This window comes from Kryptolebias marmoratus, linkage group LG4, assembly GCF_001649575.2.
Source record: "Kryptolebias marmoratus isolate JLee-2015 linkage group LG4, ASM164957v2, whole genome shotgun sequence".
Taxonomy (NCBI): Eukaryota; Metazoa; Chordata; class Actinopteri; order Cyprinodontiformes; family Rivulidae; genus Kryptolebias; species Kryptolebias marmoratus.
Genome location: NC_051433.1, coordinates 29,801,278 through 29,812,032, shown reverse-complemented (window position 1 = coordinate 29,812,032; position 10,755 = coordinate 29,801,278). Strand labels below are relative to the sequence as shown.

At 41.7% G+C, this 10,755-nt stretch overlaps 1 protein-coding gene across 3 annotated transcripts in view; it reads right to left on the bottom strand.

Annotated features, from left to right (window-relative positions):
• plxnb1b (plexin b1b) overlaps positions 1 to 10,755 on the bottom strand; it is a 93,744-nt gene that overhangs the window by 65,647 nt on the left and 17,342 nt on the right. For 2 of the 3 annotated variants that reach the window (XM_037975183.1, XM_037975186.1), the window contains exon 2: positions 8,427 to 8,497. The exons of the other annotated variant lie outside the window; for it this stretch is intronic. The gene's annotated coding sequence lies outside the window, so the exon portion shown is untranslated. The remainder of the gene's footprint in view (positions 1 to 8,426; positions 8,498 to 10,755) is intronic. 3 annotated transcript variants of the gene reach the window in all.

Sequence of the window (10,755 nt, the reverse complement as noted above, 5' to 3'; positions counted from 1 at the left end):
TAGCTGATTAGAGTGTGGTACCAGGTGCCATCAATTTTGAACCTTTTCACAAGATTCTAATTTTCTGATATGATGAATTTGAGATTTTCATTTGTTGTCATTTGTAATCATCAAAATTAAACGAAATAAACATTTGAAATATATGATTTTGTATGTAATGTATGAATATAATATACAAGTTTCACTTTTTAAATGGAATTACTGAAATCAATCTACTTTTTCATGATATTCTAATTTTATGACCAGCACCTGTAAATACAACAAATCTGATCTGCAGCCCACAAACACTTCATACTGCTTAATGCTGCCTCTCTGTGTATTTGAACAGGTAAACTCAAGAGAAATGAGGATTGTGAAGCTTAAATATCACACAGTATTTGTGAAACTAAATAGAAATGATTGAAAACCCCATTTGAGCACTTTTATTTACAAAAAAAGAGAAGAAAAAAATAGCTGGTGACCCACTTCTTGTTTGTTTTTGTTTTGTTTTCCTCAGTCCCTCCAGCACCAAAATAACCATTAAAAGCAGAGCACAAACTGGTGACAGCCTGTTTCTTCACTGGGTTCAGGATGCTGAAGGCAGAGTGCACGCTCGCACACAGTGTACATGTACTACAGGATTTTAGGAAAACAATATGTTGTTGTTATGCAAACAGTTCCAAGTTTTAATCTACTTTATCAGTTCTGTGCACACACTCATTTCCAAAAGCCCCATCTTGCTGGATAAGGTCTGTGCCTCGCCGTAAAATAAATCAACCATAACCTTGCTGATCTTCGTAGGTTATTGGAGAGGTCTAGACGCACGGATTAAAAACCCAGTGGGCTCTACTTAATGCCTGATGAAATGTCACAGCTCGTGTGATAAATCCAGGATGGTTTTGACATGCATTAAACTTCCGTAACAAGGACGTGCTGGTTTATGTCCTGGTGTTAGCTTATCGGGCTTCTGGGTGGAGTGGGAGGGACCTGTGGTGGCAGCATATACATGATGTAGGGCATGCATTGCTAATGGAGCCTTTGAAGGACAGCAAAAGGCAGAGAGAGTGGTTTTCAACAGTCCTGAGGGTCTGGATCAAGGCAGGAAATCTGAACAGAAAAGGCACTTTGGACCTACAGTTTGAACTTGATAATAAAACTTCTACTCTGGACTTTTCACAATGTACTTTTAGCTTTAATATTGTGTGAAAGCACATTAAAGTCTCTGAAAACTAATTTAATTTGTGCAAACAGGCTTTCCCTCTCTACAAATTCAACAAAATTTCCCTCAAAATAGTTGCCACGGGCCTCTTAAACCTTTTCAGGGTTTAGTTTTCTGTTTTGAGGTTTATTTTTCATGTCCCATGATGGTTCATTTCTGTTTTCAGTTTCTTTTTGTGCCTCCTTGTGTTTTCCAGCCTGTCTCAGTATTTCTCCAGTCAGTTTCTGCTCCTCAGCTCCTGCCCCGCCCACTCGCACCTGTTCCCAGTTGTCATTAGGCGCAGGTGTCACTCTATCCCAGCCTTTTTAAGATTCAACTCTCAGTTCATCTTCACTTTATGCCATGCCAGGTTATTCCTCTGTGCCTCCTCTAGTTTTTGTTAAACTGTAAAGCTTGCTGCCATGTTAGCCTTTTCATTTTCTTTATTTAAATCCTTTCAGTTTTTTTTTACTATGTTACTTGTGTCAGTCTGTATTCCTGGGTCCAACTTCTTTGAAACCTTCATATTTAATTTTATTTTTATGTAATTCTAAAGACTTGAACTGTATTTTACACCTACACAGGAGCGCTCCTTATGACAGAAAACGTCTGAGGCTACAGCCCTGAATAATAATTATTTAAAAACTGGTCCAAATCTGTCTATCTTCATGTCTAAAGTGTACTCAACACATTAAAACGTAAATGTTGAGGTGTCTGACAAGGTAGGTACAAAGTATATGCAGGTATGTAGTAGGTGGAGGTGGGCAACGAAATAACGTAATCTAGAATACAGAATACAAGCCATGCACACAAAAATAGACTGATTTTCAAAAACTGGACGTGCAAAACATGGCTTCACAACTTGCTGGTCATAAACACTCAGAATTCAGTGAGGCTGCAACAGAAAATTCACCAATTTTTTCACAAGTTTGAGTCTCCAACAGTCGCAGCCCTGTGAGATACTGGCTTAACCATTAAAATGTAACTAAGGAAATAAGATCCATTCTGAGAGTTTATAGAAGAATTGATTTCAGGTTTTTCCTTATTTTACAAGGTATTTTAAAAACATAAAAAACAGTAACAGTCTAGTAACAAATCTTTTATGGCCTAATTTTAGTTTGAGGCTGTTTGATGTTAAATGACAGCAGAAATATTTATTTCATAGAAGTGTATCAGAGAGGAAAGGGTGTGGGAAGTTTAGGTAGGAGTTTTGGGAATAGACGGTGAGTAAAGAAGTGCGAAACAAAAACAACAGAAACAAATGTGTTTGCCCAGGAGGAGAAGATAATATGCTCCCTCTCTCTAGGCTCTTTCAGAAACAAAACAAAACAAAACAGTTGAGCGATATGGCCACATAGACTAGTCCGTCTTTATTCTGCCTCTGGACGTTCATAAATCACAGATGGAGCCAGCCATGTACCACACAGACGTGAACTTTCAGAAATGAACTCAGCTTTGTGGCACAAAGGTGCATCATGAATGGGTTTGCTTCGGCCCCCTCGCTGCCTCTGTCTGTTCAGAAATCACACCGAGGCGGCCTGAAGGAGTCCAAGTCCTGAGCCTTCTAAGAAATAAAGAACCCAACCAGTACTGCAGCTGGATCACTAGAACCACACATAAAAATGGGTGTCAGGGGGACGGGGGTGTCCTGGAAAAGGTCAGGGAGTGAGGATAATTTGCACTTTGATTAGCATGACTTTAAATAAAAGCAGAGGACAGACAGTAAAGTGACCCGTTCTTCATGTCTCTGCAAGTGTCGGTCATGACCGATCGAGTTCACAGACAGAAATACATCCCATAAAAACAGACAGAAGGGTGGGCTACACACCGTGATTTGATTACACTGTTCTGCTTGCTGCGAGTGTGCAGGCTGCTCTCTGAAAGTCACCTTGTCTCAGTGTGCAAACGGAGATAAACAAGACCTGAATGGACTTGGCTCTTACAGGACTCATTTGGATAATGCTTTGATGTCATGTCAAACCCAGCAGAAAAAAAGTACAAATATATATTTATATACTGTATCTGGGCAACATCCTGTCTGGTGTGGAGGTTAGTGACACAGGAGCACCACAGGGAACGGTGCTCTCACTTCCTGTTCACATTATACACCACTGATTCCCAGTACAGCTCTGAGTCATGCCACCTGCAGCAACTAATGACCATTCAGCTCTTGGTGGGTGCACAAAGGTGTCGTCTCACTGAGCTGGGTTTGTGAACAGCATTTATGAGGGAGTCTCCAGAATGTCCTGCAGTGTTTGTGGGAGTTCTTCATTCCCTTGTGTGAACTGCAGAGGCTTGAGTTTTAAACAAAATTCACAGGTGTCTCCAACCCAGCTCAAAGGTGCTGGAGCTGTATCTGACACCTGCACAGGGCTCTCCTTAGACCAGGGGTGGGCATTCCTGGTCCTCAGGGCCACCATCCTGCATGTTTTCCTTGTTCCTCTGCTCCAACACACCTGATTCAGTGCTTAAATCACCTCTTCATGTTCTGCAGAAGCCTGTTAATCACCCATTGATTCAGATCAGGTGTGTTGGAGCAGAGGAACAAGTAAAACAGGCAGGACGGCAGCCCTTGAGGACCAGGATTGCCCACCCCTGCCTTAGACAGAAAACATCAGAGACTACAGCCCCAAATGTCCAGGCCTTAATACCACGCTGACATAAACAATAATTACTGGAAGACTGGTCCAAATCTGCCTGTCTTCATCTCTAACGTCAGCTTCACAATCACTGAGGATTCTGGGAGAGGGTGTAGTGGAGGTGGAGGACTTTAAGTACCTGGATGTTTCCATCAATTACAGACTGGACTGGAGGCCCCAGACCCACGCTGAATACAGCAGGATAAGTAGATAGGGCTGCCACTAGTCACGATTCATTTATAGACTATATTAATCAATTTATTAATTGATTTTCCTCCAAAAATTATAATCTACAATTTCATTTTAGTTCATTTTATTGTTAACAGTCAACTTTGGTATTTACAGTATATCACAAAATAAAACTAAAGCAAAGACTTGCAAATAAAGGACAACATATAAGTTTTAAATGTCAACTTCAACATGACAATTAAGTAAAATGAAACACTGATTATTTACATATTTAAAAATGAAAAGCCCCAATGGTGTCGGTGACCCTATAGCTTTGGTGGAGGTTTGTGCTCTGCGAGTGTTTCTAGCTTTAAAATAAATTAAAATTATCACACAGGATTTGTTGCCCCACTGAGACGTTCCCCCACTTAACTCCAGTAGATTCCTACCATCAGGATGTTTCTCCTGCTACAATGGACAAAAGGAGATTAAAATCCTTTTTTTTTAGCATTTTAGTAAAAATACAGCAGCTTTCAACGACAAGTTAAAAAGCAAACAAAGTGAAGCTGGTGGAGGAACAGATCTCTGAGAAACAGTTCAACACCGATTAGAAACAGCATTAATAAATCAAAGTTAACTCTGATTCTAGTCTAAAAGTGTCCTCTAACATTTATAGTCTTAGAGATGTCGAACTTCAGAGTGTTTTTATTATCAGTAGCTTTGTGAGCCTCATCTTTAAATATAAACTACCAAGGAAACCTTGCAGAAGGGTCAAACAGCTGTTTTATTGTCAGCTAGCTTGAAGTATTCTCATACTTTAGACTCGTTGACATTTGGGAAAGTTTTATAACTTGTTTCATCTATTCTCCGTTGCAGCCGTGGACTCTTGGTCCACCCTGGCAGCTGAGACGGAGCCCACCGGAGCTCATAGTAACAGAGTGGAGAAACACTGTTATTATTTCAACTCATACATTTAATTAATAAATAAAGTCATAAAAATGATGTGTCGACTAAAAATACTGACGTTGATGGATTATCAAAGTCAACTGGGTCGACCCTTGGATGGTTGTGGCAGCCCTGGAACAAGCTGTAGTCCATAAAAGACATCCCAGAATATGCTCTCCACCTCAGAGTGAACAGACAGCAGAGCTGCTTCAGCGCTGTCGGAGCAGGCGCTACAGGAAACCTCTGCTGCCACGGCCCACGGCCCCACGGCCCCACAGACCCACAGACCCACAGACCCACGGGCCCAAAACAGAGGCAAACTGTTAATACCAAAGTATTAGGCAAAGCTGATGCAATGAGTCGCTCTTGGAGTAGGTTTTAGGGATGATACTAAGCTACGATCACGCCACATTTTAGCTCAATATCTGTAAAACTGACTGAATTATAACCATTTTGTGTTTGCTAAGGTTGCATAGCTGTGGCAGCCATGTTGAATTAGACTGACTCCAGCAGGGAATCAGGAGAAGACGTACATTTCTGAGTTTCATTCGAATCTGTTCAGTGGTTCATGAGATAATTTACTAACAGACTGACAAACTAACACACGCACGCTGATAATCTTTCTGTTGATTATCAATAATATAAAGCGGTGAGACGCAGACACATCATGCAGGAAGGAATGCTAAGAAGGATGTGACTCACCTGTGCAGGTTTCCCAGAGAGCTCCAAGCGAGTCTCGTGTTGAAACCCAAACAAAGCTTTCGTTTTGAAAAGAACTCATCTGTGTTATGTCTGTGTGAGCTGGAGCGGCATGCACACCTCCCCGAACGGACAATAAATGTCTGATTCCCACACATTACCTTCTTTAAACCAGCTCAGAGCTTCTAACCTTTACAATCCAAAGAGCCACTCCTCCTTTTACCAATAAAGTCTGTCCGGAGCTGCGAAATCTACGGAAAGCTTTAAATAAAAACAACACAACTCATTCAGTCTGACATGAATATTACTTATTGTTTGTGACATAATGAGTTTAAAAAGTTCTTGGTATTTTTACATGTTAGAATAAAGACAAAAGAGGAAACATGTTCTTGTGTGTTGACCACCTCTGATAAAATCTGAACACTGAACTACGCAGCCTATAGGAATCCTTTCTGTTTGTGGAAAATCTATTTCAGTATCCACTTTAAAATGACAAATTAGACAAGTTTGTTAAATATTTATTGGCTGCTGTTAAAGCAGAGAGGCTGTAGTGTTAGCAAAATATCTCATGAACCAGTGGACAGATTTCAGTGAAACTCTCAGAAAGTAATCTTTGGTTGTACATCTAAAACAAACATCTGCAGACAACTATTCAGATTAGATTTTCAGATGTACAGATACTGAGCTATATTTTGGTCCGGTAGCAGCTGAGAGTCATTCTCAACGCAAAGTATGAGCGCTAACATATTTTGTGAGATCTCACAGAACTGCATTAGGTTTTTTAAAATGCCTCTGCAGAGGGACCAGAGACAGGGACCAACAGGCCACATGTGGCCCCCGTCACATGTGCAGACCCGGTTCCAACTAGAAACAAGGTTTTATTAAATAGCAGCTTGTAAACTGACATAAATGTAACATTAAATGAATACTAATACACAGTGATAAAAAATGTTTTATAGAACATTAGTGATCAAAGAACATAAAACCCCCACCAGGGAGCATAATCCAGTGTATCTCTGGTGCCGTTCCCAAACCCGGGAAAATGGTGAGGGTTGCATCAGGAAAACAAGCGACACCATAGTGGTTCGGTTGAGGCCTGGGTTAACAACGACCGCCACCGATGCTGCTGACAAACAGGGTGCCAGCGGTAATTGTGCTACTGTTAGTCAAAGACCACAAGGAGAGATATGTGGCAGGAGACAAGGGTGTAGGACTGACTTCAAGTACTTTGGGTCGACTGTCCAGGAGAACAGGGAGTGTGGTAAAGAGGTGAAGAAGAGAGTCCAGGCAGGATGGAGAAAAGTTTCAGGAGTGATTTGTGACAAAAGGCTGGCAGCAAAGGTCAAAGAAAGGTTTACAGACAGTGGTGAGAGCAGCTATGTTGTATGGTTTGGAGACAGTGGGACGGACAAAAAGACAGGAGACAGAACAGGAAGTGACAGAGCTGAAGATGTTGAGGTTCTCCTTGGGAGGGACAAGAATGGACAGGATTAGGAATGAGGTCATCAGAGGTCCAGCACAGGTTGAAGGACTGGGAGATAAAGTTAGAGAGGACAGACTGAGATGGTTTGGACATGTCCAGAGGAGGGACAGAAGGATGTTAGAGACGCAGCTGCCAGGAAACAGACAAAGAGGAGACATGAATGCAGTTAGAGAGGACATGGAAGTAGCTGGAGTGAGGACAGAGGACACAGAAGACAGAGTTAGATGGAGGAAGACTCACTATGGTGAGCTCTGAAGAGGGAACAGCCCAAAGAAAAAGAAGAAGAGATCAACCAGCATCATGAAGCCCAAAGAACACACCCCAAAGAGGTCTGTGATAAAGTTGTTGAGAAGTTTAAAGCAGGGTGAAATTATAAAACAGAGTACTGTTCAATTCTTCATCCTTCAGTTGTACAGTACTCTACTTTGTGTTGATCACTAAATCCCTGGTTTGTAGTTGGAACAAGACCAAATGTGGAAAAGTTTAATCCTTTTTCGAGGGACTGCATAACATATAAATCAAGTTATTAACTAAAATTAAACCAAACTACAGAAGCAGCAGTGTGAAAAACTAAGTTCACCCCATGAACCAGCACTTTGTAAATCCATCTTTATCAACATAAAGTAATCTTCTTCTGTAGAACTCTGTCAGTCTCTCATATTGTTTTGAAGGAATTTTTGATCTTCTCAAAAACAAGTTTCATGAGCAAACAAAGAAAGCTGTTTCCTTTGTTCGGTCCCACAAACACTCCTGCCTCCCTGTTCCCGGTTTCTTCTCCAAACCAGGTTCTCCAGGCGACCAGACGGTGGGAATAAATAGCACTGACTTCACTTTCACAACGTAGTCAAAATTCTTTACTCTGTGGGAGCTCTGAGAGGACAGCAGCCTGGCAAAGTGGTGGATTAAGAAGGAGGAGGAAAGAAGAATCAGGGGAGGGGGCGGGGCCTTCGCGCAGGGGCGGGGACAGCGCGATTGCGTCATTGTTGGNGGGGATCAAGTGCTAGTTTGTATAACCAAGGTCAGCTGAAGGGAAACCAGAATCCTTGGTGAAGACGGAGGGCCGATCCTGGCTCAGGGAGGGGAGCACGGAGCCACAGCCACTTTAAATAGCTGTTGACTGTGGAGGGATGTGGTCTGTGGGTGTGGGGGGGTGGACCTGACACTGCATGAGTCAGGCATTCAGCTGAATTCAAGTTGCTTTTGAAGGGTTGGGTCAAAACAAACAAACAAAAACAAATTCGCAAGAATAATAATAAAAAAGAGTTATGGCTTTTATCTGAAATCCACAGCAATGTTAAAAACGAACTCATCCAACCTGTGGAAGCTCAGCGCTCCTACTCTGCCACATCTGATCCTTCCATGGCGCTCAGGAGGATGGAACCAAGGCTGGAAAAAAAGGACGTATCAATTTAAGCTCTGCATGCCACAACGTAGGAGCTTTGTAGTACAAATAAGGATTAAACCATGATAGGTGTGTCTGGAAACACAATATTTCCTCAGCAGGGATTTTACAGCTTGCTGCAGGTGAGGAACAGCAGCGAGCACCGAACAGAGAAGAAAGCTGAAAAAGAAACTGAATTTCCTGCAAAAATGCAATGTGAGTGCAGAATGACTGCCGAGTGTCACTGAATATAAAGTGTTAAAATTAAATTAACAGATGCTAAAATTTAGCTAATTTTCAAAGATTTGAAGAGATCTCAATACACTTCTACTGGGGGGGGGGAAATGTAAACAAAAGGTAAATAATTCTAAATATACAAAAGTTACTAAAACCAAAAGTCATAGCCGTAATGTCCTGCATGAGCTGACTGTTTTAGTTTGGGAGGAACAACCTGAATGCTGACTGAGCACTCACACAATGAGCAGACTGAGAACGTTTGGAGGTCTTTAATCCTGGTTTAGAGCCGGCTCAGTTCTGTCGGACCAACAGAATCCAGAGGACTTCCTCCCAGATCCAACATGGCAGGACGCAGACGACATACATGCCTTCAAGGTGTGTTATAAAGTTGTGTTTGTTTGTGCAATTTCATTAAAAAAATGAATATAAACTGAGCAGCCATGACATTATGACCTAATCTTGAATAGGTCCCTCTTTGGATTCTAAAACAGCTCCGACCCATTCAGAAATGAAACCCAGTTATGGTCGGCTGTGGTTTCTGGTATCAACCCTTAAAGTCCTCAAAATCAGTATCTGTTCATGAGATATTTCGCTAACAGACAAACACACACACACACTGGCAAAAACATTATCGGCCACTGTTCGGCCTTCTGCAGCAGATGATAAAATTAGAGATTTAGGTTACGGAGGAGAACATTCTGTTGTTAAACGCCACGCTTTACCAACACAGCCAAACAAACCTGTGTCATGTGAAATGAGTCAACTTTCACATGCGAACGCTCCCCCCTTCCTTGTGTGTTGGTAAACCACTTCTTTAAACTAGTCAGCTTTTATGTAACAATGAAACCAAGAAAAATGAGGGTAAACTGAAAAAGGGACGACAGGCATCATGAAATCTTTGATGACCAAACTCCTCATCTGCCTGTTTTGCTACGTTCCATAAAATATCATCCCTGCTTGTCTATCCTTATCTGCCTCGTCTGCAGCTGCACAATCCTCCTCCATCCCTTCAGTCCAGCTCTAATCCTCCCAGCCTGGCAGAAGCTCCACGCTCCAGCGAGGGTTGGAGGGATGTTCCCAGTGCAGGGCTGAGAAAAATACAGGCTTTCTCCGTGTTTAGATCAAATAATTACAGGTGGTGGCTGTTTTTTCCACCTGAATAGAGATGATCAGCTGGACCTGAAGGACCAGGTGGATTTAGATTCATACCAGTCTACACACACAGCTTGATATGCAACTCAGATTTCTGGGCTTGCAGGATCATCTTTAGCATTAGCAACAAATGTGACTTATGTGGCAAAAGTCAAGATGTCCGAGCTGTTCATGCAGCTCTACATCAGTCTGGAACAACCATCAGAGATCAGAGGCATTCATCTTTGTCACATTGACTTGCTGTGGTCGGTTTCAAAAGAAAACGAGTGCTGTTGTCATGTTCACAGGAAATCAGCTACTTCACTAAAAACACAGCCTCTTACAGTCAGAACAATGAAGCACTTTTAACTGGAGGAAGAAACCTGATGTGAATCACTCTGTCAGGAACAGGAGACTGACTTGGATCAGGATGGATTAAAGTAGTGATCAGCCTTCCTTTCTTTGGACACATAAAATGGTTTAACCATCCTCTGCCATCACAAACTCATCAGGCAGGAGCATCACACTCAGCACAACGTTCAAACATGTCCAGTTAGGATGACAAGGAACACATTAACCTACAAATACAAATCACGACTAATAGACTTGACCACCTTCGTGCAAAAGGCACAAATACATTTATTTCCTCCAACAGTGTGTTTAGGTTGACTGTGTTTACATGTAGTCAAATTTACACTTTAAAGCAAAACTAAATAATTTTTCCTTTTAAATTGCTGTAATTAGTGCTGGGCGATATAACGATCCATATCGTGGGGACGATAGAAAAGTGTCTATCGTGATATATTTTCTTCTGTCGTTTCTATCATAATTGTATCAATGATTCATGTAAATATTTCATAACGTAGGCTACGACGAATGTATTAGTGTTGTCACT